We start from the raw sequence: 18,796 nt of genomic DNA on the forward strand, positions 1-18,796 counted from the left end.
TGTGATGACGGATGCATCAAACACGGTTCAGATTTTAGTTGCGTGTGCAATGCAGGGCATACTGTTCAGTTCAATTAACTGTTTGCGATGAGGAGGAACAAAAGAAACGGGCAGCTAGATGAAGGTGTGTGCGATATACATCATACGAGTCACTCGGATGAACTGTTTGTGATTAGGCAACACAAAAGAAACGGTCAGCCAGATCAAGGTGTGTGCGATATATGGCATGCAGTTCACTCGGATGAACTATTTGTGTTGAGACAAGAGAACAGAAACGGTTGAATATGACAAGATGTGTGTGATACGCGACAAACAGGTCTGTAATCAGAAATGTGTGCGAAGACCGATAATAACACAGACGGTTGCTGCTAATATGACGTGTGTGTGTTGTGCGATGGGATTGCATACAGAACAATAACATATATATACACACACTTATAAGGACATGGTTGAATAACCAAATTAAACATCCACTTACATAGGTGGCTACTACAACCATGGCATTTGCACACACCAAAGTAAACTATTACATGCATAATTACATAGGTGGCTACTACACACATGGCATTTCCACACACCAATAAAGTAAACTATATATTAAATGCATGATTAACTAGCATAAACGATCATCTGATCATCATCTACTTCTTGTGACGCTTGCTCTGCTTGTGGCTCGATCCGGGCTCGTCGATCTAGGTAACGAGGCACTTCCTCATGTCAACGATCCGCCTGTGCATCTCGTAGCATGTGTACACGCTCTTGGCCGCGAACCTGAGGTGAGGTTCATCCAGTTGCCGCATCCAGGCCCTGTGCCAGGATACGGGACTTGTTCTCTAGGCATCCTGCTTCATCTATTCGTAGTAGGGGTCGATGATGGTCGAGGCAAGTTCAACTAGGGAGTCCTTCTTCATGCTGCCCCAGACCCTATAGTGCTCACGGATTTCGACAAGGTTCTTGCAGGCCAAGCCCGTAACCCTGAGCGGTTTTACATCGTTGGTGGTTTCCACCGTGGCGAACTTGTAGTCGGTGCTGTTGACAAACCTGTTGAAACGGTCGCAAGGCTCTGTGGCCATGTAGTAGTGGTAGATGAGGACATGATGGCGCACGCACAACTGGGCGACGACAACCTTCTGATCTATGCCGGGACGACCGGCGGTGTACTGGTGGTCGATGCCGACCACCTTGTACTTGTCTCAAGCAAGCAACTCTGTTGATGTAGTCGTCCACCATGGCCGGGTCGATGGTGTACACTACCGAGAGATCCGTCTCCCTCGCATGGGTCTCCACTCTATGCTCGCCGAACTCCATTGGAGCACCGCTAGACATCCCCTCTCTATGTGTCGTCGTGGGTGTGCTTGTTGTGTTGTGGGGTGCGATCGAAAGGTTGAAGAGACTAAGGTTATAATGGCCATGGGAATTAAAGGGGAAGCCGAACGACCAGGAATATCGGCAGGCCCTGATGGCAGTTCTAATTTGCAGTGCGTAACTCCATCGTGCCGCACGTAACTACATCGCGTGGCAACGCGCGCGGCACAACCGCATGCATATGGGGCCCCCGACGTGATCGTGCGCACGCCCAACCGCTGGCAGAGTGCGCCCAAATTCAAACATTGCATCAGGATGCCCATGTATCGATTAGACAAAACATCCAATTATGTTATATAACAAATACCATTAATATTGCAAGGTTCAAATTCAAAGATTACAACGCATAAATTCAAACATTGCAAACATCGTCATTTCTGAAAAGGGATCAGCCGCTGGCAAGTCATGTATGGGTTTGACACAATAACTTCCAATTGCTTTGCCATATGCTCTTCCAATACGAAGTTTAGCTTTTTTAGAGCCTCGTCCATTTTGCAGTACCTGCCGGCTCTGATCAACATACCATTCATCTTTCCTAATTAAATGCGTGTTCAACCTCAGTACCCTCATCACCTTTGCTCTGGCAAGAAAGAACCTGGCAAGTGTAATCTCCGGTAAGGTCCCTCAGTAGGAGTTCAAAGTAATATTTGAGAAATGCAGATCTAGGCATTCAATGTGATTATCGTTATAAACATTAATGGCTCGACTGCGCCATTAATACTGACCAGTGGGAGCGAGGCGGGCGGCGGTCCAAGGCTGTCTTGCTTCCCGGTGAGAACGACTGCTTAATCTATGAATGAAATCTATGCTTAATTACTGAATTTTAGTTGCAAAAATTAGATAGTGCTATTGATTTTTAGCTGCATATTTTGACAAATCGCAGTGTCTCTTGGCTTAGCACCGAAGTCTGGCTTTAATTTGCATACCGTAATCTGAACCGTTTGCGTTGAAGAGATGCACAGATCCTGCGTTGAACAGCTTGCACGCTTCATGGTGAGCCTGCGCATCGTACTGCCCTCGCACGCCTCTCATTCAGTCAAGCAGCTGTCCGCACGGCACCTCCTATAGCCATTAAAACCAAGACACGTGGCATCACGTGAATGGTTAACAGAACGCACACGGTTTTAATTATACAAACGTTTGAGATATTAAAGTGGCAGTTTTTTTCAAAATGCCTTTGTTGGATGTTATTCGAGTGCGCCTTCTCTCAAAATGGACATGAAAAATACCACAGCATGTCGGGTGCTATTCCATGATAGCATGCCAATTTTCATGAATTTCAGACGAGTTTTGGATTTACTAGAATTTAAAAACCAGGTATCTCAACATTTTGTCAGCAATCAAGAGTGCCCTGGTGTTTGAAATTCATTACCATTTCTTGCATGGGACCTAAGCATGCACCCAAGGACACATATTTCATTTTTCAACCAATTTATATGCACTGGAGCATGTGCATGTATTTCAAATTTGAATTATATACATAAAATGCCTAGAAAACCCAGTTAATGTATAAAAATGTCCAAACGAACCCTGAAAAATTCCAAAAGTTAACACAACACTCTTGTTGTTCTATGTTGACACTAGAAAATTTTGGAAAGCAATAAGAGGCAACGGATATCGTTTCGTCCCCAAAGATGGCACGTTCCCTATCGAAACCATCAGGCTTGTTGTGAGAAGCTCTGGTTTGTGAGAAGCTTATACCCAAACCTGCCCCAAATGGGAATTTTTTTACCACGACATGTCGGGTGCCGCTCCATGATACCATGCCAAGTTTCATGAATTTCAGACGAGTTTTGGATTTATTAGAATTTAAAAACCAGGTATCTCAACGTTTTGCTGGCAATCAACAGTGCCCTGGTGTTTGAAATTCATTCCCATTTCTTGCATGGGACCTAAGCATGCACCCAAGGACACATATTTGATTTTTCAACCAATTTATATGCACTGGAGCATGTGCATGTATTTCAAATTTGAATTATGCACATAAAATGACCAGAAAACCCAGTTAATGTATAAAAATGTCCAAAACTTAACACAACACTCCTGTTGTTCTATGTTGACACTAGAAAATTTTGGAAAGCAATAAGAGGCAACGGATATCGTTTCGTCCCCAAAGGTGGCACATTCCGTACCGAAACCATCAGGCTTGTTGTGAGAAGCTCTGGTTTGTGAGAAGCTTATACCCAAACCTGCCCCAAATGGGTCAAATTTTTTACCACGGCATGTTGATGCCGCTCCATGATACCATGCCAAGTTTCATGAATTTCAGACGAGTTTTGGATTTACTAGAATTTAAAAACCAGGTATCTCAACGTTTTGCCGGCAATCAACAGTGCCCTCGTGTTTGAAATTAATTCCCATTTCTTGCATGGGACCTAAGCATGCACCCAAGGACACATATTTGATTTTTCAACCAATTTATATGCACCGGAGCATGTGCATGTAGTTTAATTTTGAATTGTGCACCTGAAATGGCTAGAAAACCAGTTTAATGTACAAAATGTCCAAACGAACCCTGAATGATGCCAATTCTTTTACGACACACATATAGTTGCATGTGCACTGCAGATAAAAGGTCTAGCAATTCAAACACCATCCATTGCCGATGTGACCCCATTATGCAATTCAAATCAAGATGAAAAATCAAGTAGATCCCACACAGTTTATTATCACCAACCATGTGAGCTGTAGTACAAAATATCCTGGAGCACCGTCGGTGTATAGTACGCCTATGGCTTACGCGAGAAGGTGTGTCGGCTACAGTCCACAGCCGGCGTGTCAAGCACACTAGCTCGCTCCCCAAATACTTCCGCCTCTGCATCCCTCGCTATCTCGAAAATATTACTGCCTCGTAATCTCGAAAATATCTACCGCCTGGAAGGTTTTAATGTTTGATAGCACACGATTAGTATGTGTGGACCATGTGCGATGTCTGTTACTCCCGCTCTGCTTCAGTCCCTTGATGCAAATTTTCAGTAGCCCCGGCATTTTACTCCCGCCTCTGCATCCCTCGCAATCTCAAAAATATCTGCTCGCCCTTGATCCAAATTTTTAGTAGCCCTGCCTTGTTACTCCCGCCTAGTAAAATTTTCATTTGCCGCCGTATTTCCTCAAACACCACCTTGCTCCCCCCGCCCCCCTCCAGACACACCACACACTCCCCAAAACCTCTGCTCACACAGACACACACCAGCCTCGAAACCATTGGCAGGTCGCCGCCATCGCCGGCGCCTCCATCCTCAACCTCTGCCTGTGTGTCGGGGAGCTCGAGGAGCCAATGGCCAAAAAGAGGTTTATCGCGACCTTTTCGATTGACTCCGGCGAGGTGGCCGCTGAGGTGTCCCCGTCGTCCTCCGCGGGCTCGATCCGCCGTCACCGGTCCCCCGATCCACCCGCCGCCGCGCCCCTACACCGGTTCGAGGACTTCCCCGTCCTCCCTCGGACCCGACAGCCGACGAGGTCCTACCTTGGGGTCCGGTAGCGGCGGTGGGGGACGTGGGTCCCCGAGATTACAGACTGGGAGACCCACACCCGCTGATGGCTCGGTAGCTTCCACACGGCCGAGCTCACGGCCATGGAGTATGACCGCTGGCAGGTCCACTACCACGGCGCGGCGGCTAGGCTCAATTTCTCCTTCGGCACACATCCGGTCGACCTCGTTCCGCCGGAGCCAGGGGTGGTGAGCTCGGCTATGGCGCGGGAGGACCACGACGCGTGGGAGCACCTCAAGGCCGAGGCCACCGACGGCCTACATGCAAGAGCTCCGCCGACAGCACCCGGAGCTCGTGGAGGCGGAGCGGGCGATCTTTGCCGGCGCGGAGGGCGGCGAGGTTATCGCGCTCTCCTCCGATGACGAGGTCGAAGGCGGCGAGGACGGCGGCGTGGAGGGCGGCGAGGTTATCGCGCTCTCCTCCGATGACGAGGTCAAAGGCGGCGGCACGGAGGGCGTCGAGGTGGGCCCCGAGGATGAGTAGATCGATGTCGATGAGTGGAGGAGTGTCTTCCCCAACGACCCCGACGACGGCACCGGCCCGGAACCGGCTCGCGGCACACCGTACATGACGAGGAAGGATTGGCTCGACCTCTACTTCGACCGAAAGTAGTTTAGCTTAGTTTAAATTTATGTTTTATGTTCGGTTATGCAAAACTATCTATGTTTATGTTTGAATGCATGCTACTTTAGGTTGAACCTGCTTTGAACTTGATCAAATTGAAGCTTACAACATTAAGTTTAGGGGATCGACTAGAAAAGGCCAAAAATTGCTGGAGTATATATATATCCACTAAGGGTTTTAGTCCTTTAACTTTTAAAGGATCGGCTAGAGATGGCCTTATGACTTGTTTATTTCAGTTATTCACAATGTGATGCTCTATATGTGCAACTATTTGCCGTGCAGTTCAAATTCATCAATAACGGTTTCAACAATACCACTATGAATTATGATATTTGGTTGCTGTTAAGGATATTGCAGTTAACATGCCTTTTCGTTTTTTTAACAATAACTAGTGTACTTTAAACCTGCACAATACGAGTTTGAATGACTATTTGCATGTTTTTAAATGTTATGCCTGATGCAGTTAACACACCTTTCCACTTCTTGTTTTGCTTAATTGGCGTGCTTAAGCCTGGACACTCAAGCTATCATTTGTAGATTATGTTGTCTACCATGGATATATTTGGTTGATGTTTATCCTGTTGTGCTTAACATGCCTTTATATGTACTCATACATGACAATAACAATGTTGTTTTCCATCGAGGTTAGTTTCATCGCATTGCTTATATGTACTCACTATTAAGGATATCGGTAGCTGGTACCATATAGCCCGGGGACTGATAAGGGATTAATCATCGAATTGGACATTTCACTGAATATATCTATAACCCATTTATCAGTAGGTTAACTAGAGCCATATTTAATATATCTGAGGCTACATAGCAACATGCATTGTACTGAATGACTAAATATGCAATCCCAGGCTACATAGCAACAAGGAAGAGTGTTACCTTAATGTTCTGATGATGTCTAGATATACATGTAATAAAATCTTATATAATGGGATGGAGGGAGTGTTGTACTACATCATTTTTCAATTGTTGTTTAGCTTCTAATATTAACTTGTTGCTTTTAGGTACATATATCATTGCCAAAGATCCACACTTCGACCCTTTCTGCATATGGGGCAATGAGATATTCATGAACCAACATCAAGGGAGGAAACTGATAGAGATTGTTATTAAAATGGGTCAAAAGACGTCAATCGAACTATTTGTTTACACTTTATGCAAGACAACAGTGAACTGCAAGATGGTAAGTAAGAACCCTGTAGCCTTCTTTTTACTGCCCGTAATGAGTTGTATTAGATGACAATGTATGAATCTTTTTTCTTTTGCAGTGGATCCTGAAACAGCTTACTCAAGATTACCTCTCAAACTACATGATTGGCGGCCGGCCATCACAAGGGGTTGGACTAGAGTCCTGCATGCCTTCTGCATCCAGGAGAGCACAATAGGGCCATTCCGCTTCACCTTGTTCAGCAACCGGAATGTCTGTCGCCTCTTTCTTTACCATCTGCAATAGTACAAGTATAGAACCCTGATTCATCATTCTTTATTTGGTGCTTATGTATTTCTTAAACATATGTACCTGTGAATCGAATAATGCATTGGTTGTTTGAACCTGATGGATATGAATAAAGCTATAGCCTACTTTCAAGTTTAAATTAGGTACATTTTAAATAGTAGCAATTAAATTAGGGCGAAATTATGGTGTGCAGGTCATTACGACGCACACGGTTAATAAAGCACATCAGGTGCGATATACGTCATAATCCGACACGGTTCACGGAGAGGAAACGTGTGTAACAATGCACACAGTTGCCATTTGCAAAGCGTGTGTGACGTCAGACACCATCACATATGGTGCGGGAAAACTAAATGTGTGTGATTGTCTACCTATCGTACACGGTTTATAATCATGAACTGTTTGTGATGTGCCAGGCATCGTAAAACTCCCATGCCTAGAATCTGCCTGGAAAACTCCCGTGCCTAGAATCTACCTGGTTTTAGGTAAAACCACAAAACTCCGACTGCGATGGCAATGCGAGCACAAACGAGTAGCAAGGATGAAGCATTTGGGATATTCGAGATATCGGAAACGGTTATATAGGGACAACTGTATGCATCAAGGCTCCCTATCCCCGATGGTTTCTGGGTCGTGTGGGAAGGGTCTCCGTATCGTCGTCACTCACTAGGCGACGGTTCCAAATGCCGTCGCGGAAAGGGGTTAAAAACCGTTTGTATAGCACCGACGCGTACCAGTGCAAGTACTTTTCTTACAAGATGGAGGAGAATATCTCAGCCAGTGAGGGATACGTTTCCAACGTATCTATAATTTTTGATTGTTCCATGCTGTTATATTATCATTCTTGGATGTTTTACAATCATTTTATAGCAATTTTATATCATTTTTTGGGACTAACCTATTGACATAGTGCAGTGTGCCAATTGGTGTTTTTACTTGTTTTTTACATCGCAGGAAATCAATATCAAACGGAGTCCAAATGCAGCGAAACTTTTTGTGGATTTTTCTGGACTGGAAGACACCTGTTGGGCCAAGAAAGTACCTGAGGGGAGCACAACCCACCAGGGCGCGCCTGGGGGCCCATGCCCGCCCAGGTGGGTTGTGCCCACCTCGGTGGCCTCCCGCACTGCCTCTTTGCTCTATATATACCCCAATATTCAAGAAACCCTAGGGGAGTCGACGAAAATCAGTTCCAGTCGCCGCAAGTTCTAGAACCACCAGATCCAATGTAGACACCATCACGGAGGGGTTCATCATCCTCATTGGTGCCTCTCCGATGATGCATGAGTAGTTCATTGTAGACCTACGAGTCAGTAGTTAGTAGCTAGATGGCTTCCTCTCTCTCGTTTGATTCTCAATACAATGGTCTCTTGGAGATCTATTTGATGTAACTCTTTTTGCGGTGTGTTTGTTGGGATCCGATGAACTTTGAGTTTATGATCAGATCTATCTTTTTATCCATGAAAGTTATTTGAGTCTTTTGATCTCTTATATGCATGATTACTTATAGCCTCGTATTTCTTCTTTGAATCTTTGGTTTAGTTAGGCCAACTAGATCGATTTTTCTTGCCATGGGAAGAGGTGCTTTGTGATGGGTTCGATCTTACGGTGCTTGATCCCAGTGACAGAAGGGGAACCGACATGTATGTATTGTTGCCATTAAGGATAACAAGATGGGGTCTATTTCTACATAAATAGATCTTGTCTACATCATGTCATCATTCTTATTGCATTACTCTGTTTTTCCATGAACTTAATGCACTAGATGCATGTTGGATAGCGGTCGATGTGTGGAGTAATAGTAGTAGATGCAGGCAGGAGTCGGTCTACTAATCTTGGATGTGATGCCTATATAATGATCATTGCTTGGATATCGTCATGATTATTTGAAGTTCTATCAATTGCCCAACAGTAATTTGTTTACCCACCGTATGCTATTTTTCTAGAGAGAAGCCACTAGTGAAATCTACGGCCCCCGGGTCTCTTCTTTATCATATTTGCCTTTGAGATCTATTTTTTCGCTTTTATTTTCAGATCTATTAATCCAAAAATACCTTGCTGCAATTTTTATCTATTTATTTTATCTCGCGTTCCCGCGAGATCTATTTATCCAATCTACTACAATTTTACCTATCTTTTTACCCGTGAGGGATGGACAACCCCTCTCTTACGTCGGGTTGCAAGTATTTGTTCTTTGTGTGGAGGAGCTATTTATGTGGTGTTGCGTGGTTCTCCTACTGGTTCGATAACCTTTATCTCATCACCGAGGGAAATACCTACCGTTGCTGTGCTGCATCATCCCTTCCTCTTTGGGGAAATACCGACGTAGTTCAATCAAACATGAGTGAGCATGTGCTCAGAATCTGTGGGTACTACAATCGCTTGAATCAAGTGGGAGTTAATCTTCCAGATAAGATAGTGATTGACAGAATTCTCCAGTCACTATCACCAAGCTATTAGAGATTCGTGATGAACTATAATATGCAAGGGATGACGAAAACAATTCCCAAGCTCTCCGCGATGCTGAAATCGGCGGAGGTAAAAATCAAGAAATAGCATCAACTGTTGATGGTTAACAAGACCACCAGTTTTAAGAAAAAGGGCAAGGAAAAGAAAGGAAACTTCAAGAATAACAACAAGCAAGTTGACGCTCCCGTGAAGAAGTCCAAAGCTAGACCCAAGCCTCAAACCGAGTGCTTCTACTTCAAAGAAAATGGTCACTGGAAGTGGAACTGCCTCAAATACTTGGCAGATAAGAAGGATGGCAAAGTAAACAAAGGTATATTTGATATACATGTTATTCATGTGTACCTTACTGCTGCTCGTAGTAGCCCCTGGGTATTTGATACCGGTTCAGTTGCTAAGATTAGTAACTCGAAATAGGAGTTGCAGAATAGATGGAGACTAGTTAAGTGTGAGGTGACGATGTGTGTTGGAAGTGTTTCCAAGATTTATATGATCACTGTCGCACACTCCCTCTACCTTCAGGATTGGTGTTGAGCCTAAATAAATGTTATTTGGTGTTTACGTTGAGCATGAACATGATTAGATCATGTTTATTGCAATACGGTTATTCATCTAAGTCACAGAATAATTGTTGTCCTGTTTACATGAATAAAACCTTCTATGGTCATACACCCAATGTGAATGGTTTATTGAATCTCGATCGTAGTGATACACATATCCATAATATTGATGCCAAAAGATTCAAAGTTGATAATGATAGTGCAACATACTTGTGGCACTGCCGTTTAAGTCATATTGGTGCAAAACGCATGAAGAAACTCCATGCAGATTGACTTTTGGAATCACTTGATTATGAATCATTTGATACTTGCGAACCATGCCTCATGGGCAAGATGACTAAAACTCTGTTCTCCGGGACAATGGAGCGAGCTAATGACTTATTGGAAATAATACATACCGATGTATGCAGTCCGATGAGTGTTAAAGCATGCGGCGTGTATCGTTATTTTCTCACTGTCACAGATGATTTGAGTTGGTATGGGTATATCTACTTGATGAAACACAATTCTTAAATGTTTGAAAAGTTCAAAGAATTTCAGAGTGAAGTGGAGAATCATCGTAACATTTAAATAAAGTTTCTACGATCTGATCGCGGAGGCGAATTGTCGCGGGAAACCACGGCCACCTATGGGACCAAAGGTCCCATGCTGGTTCGGCGGGGGGGATGGCACGTTACACAAAGAGCAGAAGAGCGTGGGGCAGTACGACAGAGATCACACGAGAAGTTTTACCCAGGTTTGGGCCGCCGCGAGGCGTAAAACCCTACTCCTGCTTTGGTGGATTGATGGTGGAAGAATGGTGGTGGAGTGTAGTACACTTGCCCGGTAGGGTAGCCTTGGGGCGATAGTGGCTACGCGCGTATGAATGTGTGGGTGTCTAAACTTCTAACCCTCTCTACAGTTGCCACGAGCCTCTTTTATAGATTAAGGGGTCACCACAATGGCAAATCAGTCATTATGCACTGATAAGATAGAAAATAGTGCTATCATACCTAACTATGCACGCTGACAGAGCGCATTAAATGCGCCGCTCAACGTCACATCGTTGTTTGCCCGGCAAGCCTTACCGGGCTATTTTGCCAGCTTCGCGCCTGCTCGTTTGACACGTCGCAGGACGAGTGTCGTCTGTAGGTATTTCCTATAGAAAGAGGCCGCCATGTGGCGAATGGCTGCCACTTAGTCACTTTGCCGCTTGACACCGCATCGATCGATGACGTGCGTTGAGGTGAAGTAGCGTAGTGAGGTGGCCCTGCCTCCGTGAGTCCCGGCAGGCCCTGCCGAGATGTCTTGGGGGTTTCCTTCCGGGGGCGGCCCCGTCCTCACCAAGCTCGCCTGCCCGGCAAGGGAGGCTTTTCTCCTGGTGGTTTCTTACTTCTCTCGCTTGGTCTTGGTCCTCTTGATCTGCATGCTGGTCCTTTGAAGATCTCGATCTCCTATACCTTGGCCTGACCTTGGTGCTGTAATCTTGCTCCCATGCTTGTGCACAGTCTGGGTAACGGACCCAGGGTTTGTTGCACCGACAGAAGCCACCGGGCCTGCCCCGAACGTGCTGCCGAGCATCGTCGGGGTAGGCCCTAAGAAGTGCACAGGCAGGGGTGCGGAAGAGGCTGGCCCCTTGAGGTCTTCTTTGCTTCTTCATTAATCTTGAGCCCGGGCCAGTTTTCGGTTTTTCCGCGTGTCGTGTGCAACATTACGGAAAAACTCAGATCGTGGCCTGCAGGATGCCCACGCCCCACGATCACGGGGTGGAAACTGCCATCCCACTTGCCCCCTGCTTCGTGCGCACCCGCCATGTGTACTCCATGCATTAGGAGGGGTAGGTGATGTATGCAGAGAGCGCGGGGGTGAGTGTCATGGTAGAAAATCAGGCGCCACTGGTTGGAGCAGAGGGTCGGTCCTGATTCCCTGAGCCACTGGAGGAGCAGGGAGGCTGCATTGGAGGAGCGGGGCGGCCACTCCCTGAGCGAGAGGCTAGCCCCCTGCCGCATCCTTCTATAAGAGGGGGCAGGAGTGGTGCATTTCCGTACACACATGCTTCTTCTTGTCCCTCTGTAATCTTTCTTCACTCGCCATGGTGAGAGGACGAGGGCGTGGTGGTATTCCAGCGGCGGCGACGAGGGCTTCTACTCGACAGCGCATCCCCCCTCCTATGGACCCCGCGGTAGTGGAACCCTCCTTGAGAGGAGGAGGGAGGGGGCGAGGCCGAGGTCGCTGTGGTGCTCGAGGGAGAGGAGGACGGGGCGGTGCTTTGGCCGCGCCTCCACCGGCGGCTCTTCCTCTGATGGAAGGTCACGTCGGAGACCAGCCTCGAGAGTTCATCATCAGGCTGTACAAACCTCCGTGTGGCCACCTTCGTCTCCCTACTCCATTTGCACAGGAAATGGAGCTTGAATAGCCACGCGCTCTGAGGTTGCACATGAGGGGCTGTGGGAATGGCGGCATGTGGGTGGATGTTGATTTCCCAGCTCCCCATGTCATGTACGTTTGTCGTGGTTGGAAGACCTTTGCTCATGCCCATAGCTTGTCGGAAGGGCACGTTCTCCAGTTTAAATTAATGGAGAGCGGCCTGCTCTCTGTCAAGATCTTTGGGCGCTCATGAGCTCGCTTAGGGTGCTGCGCGGAGAGCTCTACCGATGACGAAACACTACAAAAAAAGACACATCCGTGACATTTTGGGCCGACTGAATTTTTTTTCTGTCATACATATGACACTTCTATGACGATAATTGTGACAAAACCCGGTATCATCATAGATGTGGTGGGCTCCTACTTCTATGACAAAAAATCATGACAGAAAATGGGCTTCTCGTCCTGGGCGGGCCGGAGACGCAGCTGCATGACATTCTTCGGGCCGTCCATGACTGAAAAAACCGTGGTAGAAGCGAGGGGGAGGAAAATTTCGGGGAGTTCCCGGTTACAGTGGGAGGTCGGGGGCCGAGCGATGCGCGTTTCTCTCGTACACATACGCGCGTGTGTGCGAGGCGTTGGCTCTAACTTAACCCGAGCGAGGTGTTGGGCTCTAACTGAACCCGAGCGATTGCACTGCAGGCTACGCGTTACTGAACCCGAGCGATCGATCGATGGCTGTTAACTGAACCCGATCGAGCGATTCCTTCCCTACTGCTCCTAACTGAAGACGATCGATTGGATGAACAGTGAGCGTTGCGGGGGGGGGGGGTTGGATGAACAGTGAGCGGTGGCGTTGCCTCTGGATGAACAGGACCCCGTGGTGTGGAGGGCTGGATGAACAGTAGACGGTGGAGGGGTGCCCGTGGAGGGGTGGTTGAACAGGACCCCGTGGTGTGGAGGGCTGGATGAACAGTAGACGGTAGAGGGGTGCCTATGGAGGGGTGGTTGAACAGGACCCCGTGGTGTGGAGGGCTGGATGAACAGTAGACGGTGGAGGGGTGGTTGAACAGTAGCCGGTGGAGTAGCGCGCGGTGGAGGCTGGATGAACAGGAGCCCGTGGAGGCTGGAGGAGGTCGACGGTGGAGATGAACAGTATCCCGTGGAGTCCCGTTTTGTGGTACGCCACACCCCTCCTGATCAACAGGACCCCCGTTTCGACCGTAGCGCTCCAACACAAGTCTGTTTCCTCCGTTTTGCGGTACGCCACACCCATCCCGATCAACAGGACCCCCGTTTCGATCGTAGGAGGTCCGTTTCCTCCGTTTTGCGGTACGCCAGACCCCTCCCGATGAACAGGATCCCGTTTCGAACGTGGCCGGTCGAACACAAGGCCGTTTCCTCCGTTTTGCGGTACGCCAGGCCTCGTTTCCATCGCCTGTTCCGTCCAAGCCCTCCCGATGAACACGACCACGCATTCTGTTCCGACCCAGCCGGTTGGCTCCCATGCGTTGTGTTGCCTCCCGATGAACACGACGCATTCCGTTGCCTCCCCATGAACACGACGACGACGCTATTTCTCCGTTCCGACCCAGCCATGTACACGAGCCCTAGCCGTACGTATGCGCGAGCAGGCGTTCGAGACCCTGCCCGTATGTATGTACATGGCTGTATTTTCTTTCTTGCACCCTGGCTGCTGTACGTACGTGTACATGCTACGTGCGCGCCTCTACTACGACACGTACGCGCCTCTACTACGACACGTGCGCGCCTCTACATCGACCAGTATATATGTACGCACACGTTCGCGACCAGAATGACAACGCTACGTACGCTTCGACCAGGTGGGTCCCGACTGTCAGGCACTTCCTTGCCTGCGAAGATGTAGCTGGTGGGTCCCAGCAGTCAGGGGGGCGAATCGTTTTTTTGCCCGGACGCACTTCCTTGCGTGCGAAGGTGTAGCTGCTGGGTCCCAACAGTCAGGGGGGAAACATTATGTTTTTTTCCCGGACGCACTTCCTTGCGTGCGAAGATGTAGCTGGTGGGTCCCAGCAGTCAGGGGGGCGAATCGTTTTTTCGGACGCACTTCCTTGCGTGTGAAGATGTAGCTGGTGGGTCCCAGCAGTTAGGGGAAACGTTTTTTTCACGAAATACGGTGGCCCGTCCGGTGGGTCCCCGCTGTCAGGTGGAGGAATAATTATTTTGCGCGTAATAAGGAGGCACTACCTTGATGCGGTCGTGGACCCAGCTGTCAGCCTCTCCACATACAGTCCATGTCCGATGGAAGCCATTCCTTGACCACGTTGACCACGCCGCGCCGAGAGCACCAGGGCGGTGGACGACGGCGAGGCCTAGTGTAACACCCCGGATGTAACTTTCCATATTTGTAACTCCAACTCTTGCCATTTTCGGCTATGTGTTATGATATTCCCTCCGTGGTTGGGTTTTTGTCTTTCGTTTTGCATTTTGTTCATGTCATGCATCTCATATCATGTCATCATGCGCATCTCATTTGCATACGTGTTCGTCTCATGCATCCAAGCATTTTCCCCGTTGTCCGTTTTGCAATCCGACACTCCCACATGCACCGGCACACCCCCCTCTTGTCTGTTTTCATGGGCGGGTGTTAAACGTTCTCGGAATGGACCGAGTCTTGCCAAGTGGCCTTGGTACACCACCGGTAGACCACCTGTCAAGTTTCGTTCCATTTGGAGGTCGTTTGACGCTCCAATGGTTAACCGGGTAACCGCAAAGGCCTTTTGTGTGTTGCAGCCAAACCCCACTCCAAACAGCCCAATAACCCATCTAAGCCCCCTCCATGCTCTCGGTCATTCGATCACGATCGTGTGGGCGAAAACCGCACTCCATTTGGAGTCTCCTAGCTCCCTCTACCTATAAATAAGTGCTTCCTCCAGAATTTTCGCGCAGATCAAACCCTAGCCCCGCTCCTCCGCGCCGCCGGACACGACCACCGCCACCTCACTCCGGCCAATCCCCTGCCGCCACGTCAGCGCCGCCGCCGCCCGCGTCCAACCGTGCCTCGCCACCTGTCACCGCCGCCTCCCACCATCGCGCGGCCCAGATCCGGCCCGCGCGAGCCCGCGCCACGCCGCCGTGTCCCCGCGCCCTCGCGCGTCCCCGCCGCCTCGTCGCCTTCCCTGCGTCGCCTGCGCCCCGCGTCGCCGGTGCCTCGCCGGATCCCTCGCCGGCCACCGCGCGCCCAGCGCCGCCGGGCGACGTCGTGCTCCGCCCCGCCGTTCCGCACCGGAGCCGCCCGCCGGCGCCGCGCTCCCGCGCCTTCGCCGCCCCCTCCCCGAGCTCCGGCCATCTCCTTCCTCTCTGGCACCAACTCCGTTGACCCGATCCGACACGGCGAACCTCGGCGTCCGTGCTCCGAACCCTAGATCTGTTTCGGGAGGTGATATTTCTGCCAAGTCCCGTAATTATCACATTATGTTGCTATGTTCATCACATCATATCTCATTGCATACTGCTCCGTTCATGCGCATGATATATCGGAATGTTCGTCACGAGATGCTCTTCATTTTGTTCCATTGTGCCATGCTCGTTTGAGGCCACCTTGATGCCCAAATCTCTAGTGCAAGTGTGCTATACGATGTTTACTGCTGGTACTTATCAGAACTTGGTGTTTTGTTATTTTTGTTGCATTTGATGTGTGCATCTTATGGGCATGAGCTCTACAGGTGTTTTGATTTATGCCATGCCATATTTACAGAGGTGTATGCCATGTATTTGTGTGATCTATGTGGTGACTAGCACAAGCATGCAAACTAGGCTTCGTGATGTTTCTGTTTTCAGGGACTTAGGATTTTGCCAAGTCTTTTCCTGCTGTTATTTTGTTGCCATGTATCCATGTGGCTACAGTGAGATCCATGATTATTTTGAGATACTTCGTTAAGAATGTTTTGCACATATGGTTATGCTCTATCCACACATGCCCCTGTTTGCAATTGTGGAGTGCCCTAGCATCTCTCAATCTTGCTCTACTTTTGCTATAAAATGTTCCTGGCAGAATGTTAACATGCTATTCAATTTTGCCAAGGTTGTTGTAGTTGATCCATACATGCTATGAACTTGATCTTGCCATGGATAGCTTCATGAATATGTCTTCTTGCTTTAGGTATGCTTGTTTTGTCATGCATTGCTTTGTGATGAGTGAATAGAGCTCACAAAGATGCTTTCATAATTCTGTTAATGCCATGCTCTGTTTTCTGCTAAGTCTGAAACCTGTTAACGAAACTTGCTATGTTTACATGGGTGCCATCATATCTTCTGTGCCTTTTTGGCTCATGGTCAGTAAGGGACTTTTGTTCTCTGCATATAGTAGATTCATGCCATGCCTTGTTTTGCTATGATAAGTTCCTGTAGCATGTTGATTGCTTGCTCTGAACATTGCTACCTGATGCTGTTTCAGCCATGTTCAGTATTTTCACCAAGTCTGTGAAGCTGATATCTTTTGCACTTTTGCCATGCTTGTTTGAACCTGTTATGGTGTGATCTAGCCGTAGCTCAGTGTTCATCTTTTGTCAAGCATCTCCTCTAGATCACTGCCATATGCTTTGTTGCTATGTTGGGGTGCTGTAGCATAGTTACTTGATGTATTCTAAGTGCTATCATGCTGTTAATCGCAGAATCGTGTCATTCTTGTTTTGCTTGCCATTTGCAAACCGTGCATCCGTTTCCGGTGATCTTTATATCGATTTCGACCGAAATCATCTCATATTTCCAGTGGCATACTTGGTTTGACAAGTTGCTGCCTTGTTCATCCTTTTTCTTTCGGAGCACGCATACGCATCGCATATCATATCTCGCATATCATGCATGTAGTTCATCATGTTGCTTGTGCATTTCCCGTGATTGATTGTGGTTCCTTTGCTTGTGTTCTTGCTGTGGGTAGAGCCGGGAGACGAGTTTGTGAACGAGGAACCTGTTGAGTACGCTTACGAGGATCAAGCTTTCGACAACTCTGAGAACCTTGCAGGCAAGATGACCATACCCTCGAAATCACTTCTATCTTTGCTTTGCTAGTTGTTCGCTCTATTTCTATGCTGCGCTACCTACCACTTGCTATATCATGCCTCCCATATTTCCATGTCAAGCCTCTAACCATCTTTTCCTAGCAAACCGTTGTTTGGCTAAGTTACCGTTTTTGCTCAGCCCTTCTTATAGCGTTGCTAGTTGCAGGTGAAGTTGAAGTGGGTTCCATGTTGGAACATGGATATTTTGGCATATCACTATATCTCTTATTTAATTAATGCATCTATATATTTGGTAAAGGGTGGAAGGCTCGGCCTTATGCCTGGTGTTTTGTTCCACTCTTGCCGCCCTAGTTTCCGTCATACCGGTATTATGTTCCTTGAGTTTGCGTTCCTTACGCGGTTGGGTGATTTATGGGACCCCCTTGACAGTTCACCTTGAATAAAACTCCTCTAGCAAGGCCCAACCTTGGTTTTACATTTGCCTACCTAAGCCTTCTTCCCTCGGGTTTTCGCGAGCCCGAGGGTCATCTTTATTTTAAACCCCCGGGCCAGTGCTCCTCTGAGTGTTGGTCCAACCCGTCAGTCGCCGGTGGCCACCAGGGGCAACTCTGGGCTCGCCTATAGGAAGCTTGGACAATCCGGTGTGCCCTGAGAACGAGATATGTGCAGCTCCTATTGGGATTTGTCGGCACATTCGGGCGGCTTTGCTAGTCTTGTTTTACCATTGTCGAAATGTCTTGTAAACCGGGATTCCGAGACTGATCGGGTCTTCCCGGGAGAAGGTTTATCCTTCGTTGACCGTGAGAGCTTATAATGGGCTAAGTTGGGACACCCCTGAAGGGTATTATCTTTCGAAAGCCATGCCCGCGGTTATGAGGCAGATGGGAATTTGTTAATGTCTGGTTGTAGAGAACTTGACACTTGACTTAATTAAAATACATCAACCGTGTGTGTAGCCGTGATGGTCTCTTCTCGGCGGAGTCCGGGAAGTGAACACGGTTTGAGTTATGCATGAACGTAAGTAGTTTCAGGATCACTTCTTGATCATTTCTAGCTTCGCGACCGTTGCGTTGCTTCTCTTCTCGCCCTCATTTGCGTATGTTAGCCACCATCTATGCTTAGTGCTTGCTGCAGCTCCACCTCATTACCCCATCCTTTCCTATAAGCTTAAATAGTCTTGATCTCGCGGGTGTGAGATTGCCGAGTCCTCGTGACTCACAGATTCTACCAAAACAGTTGCAGGTGTCGACGATACCAGTGCAGGTGACGCAACCGAGCTCAAGTGGGAGTTTGACGAGGAACGTGGTCGTTACTATGTTTCGTTTCCTGATGATCAGTAGTGGAGCCCAGTTGGGACGATCGGGGATCTAGCTTTTGGGGTTATCTTCCTTTCATTTGGATTTGACTGTAGTCGGTCTATGTGTGGATTTTGGATGATGTATGAATTAATTTATGTATTGTGTGAAGTGGCGATTG

Source organism: Triticum aestivum, chromosome 1D, assembly GCF_018294505.1.
Source record: "Triticum aestivum cultivar Chinese Spring chromosome 1D, IWGSC CS RefSeq v2.1, whole genome shotgun sequence".
Lineage (NCBI taxonomy): Eukaryota > Viridiplantae > Streptophyta > Magnoliopsida > Poales > Poaceae > Triticum > Triticum aestivum.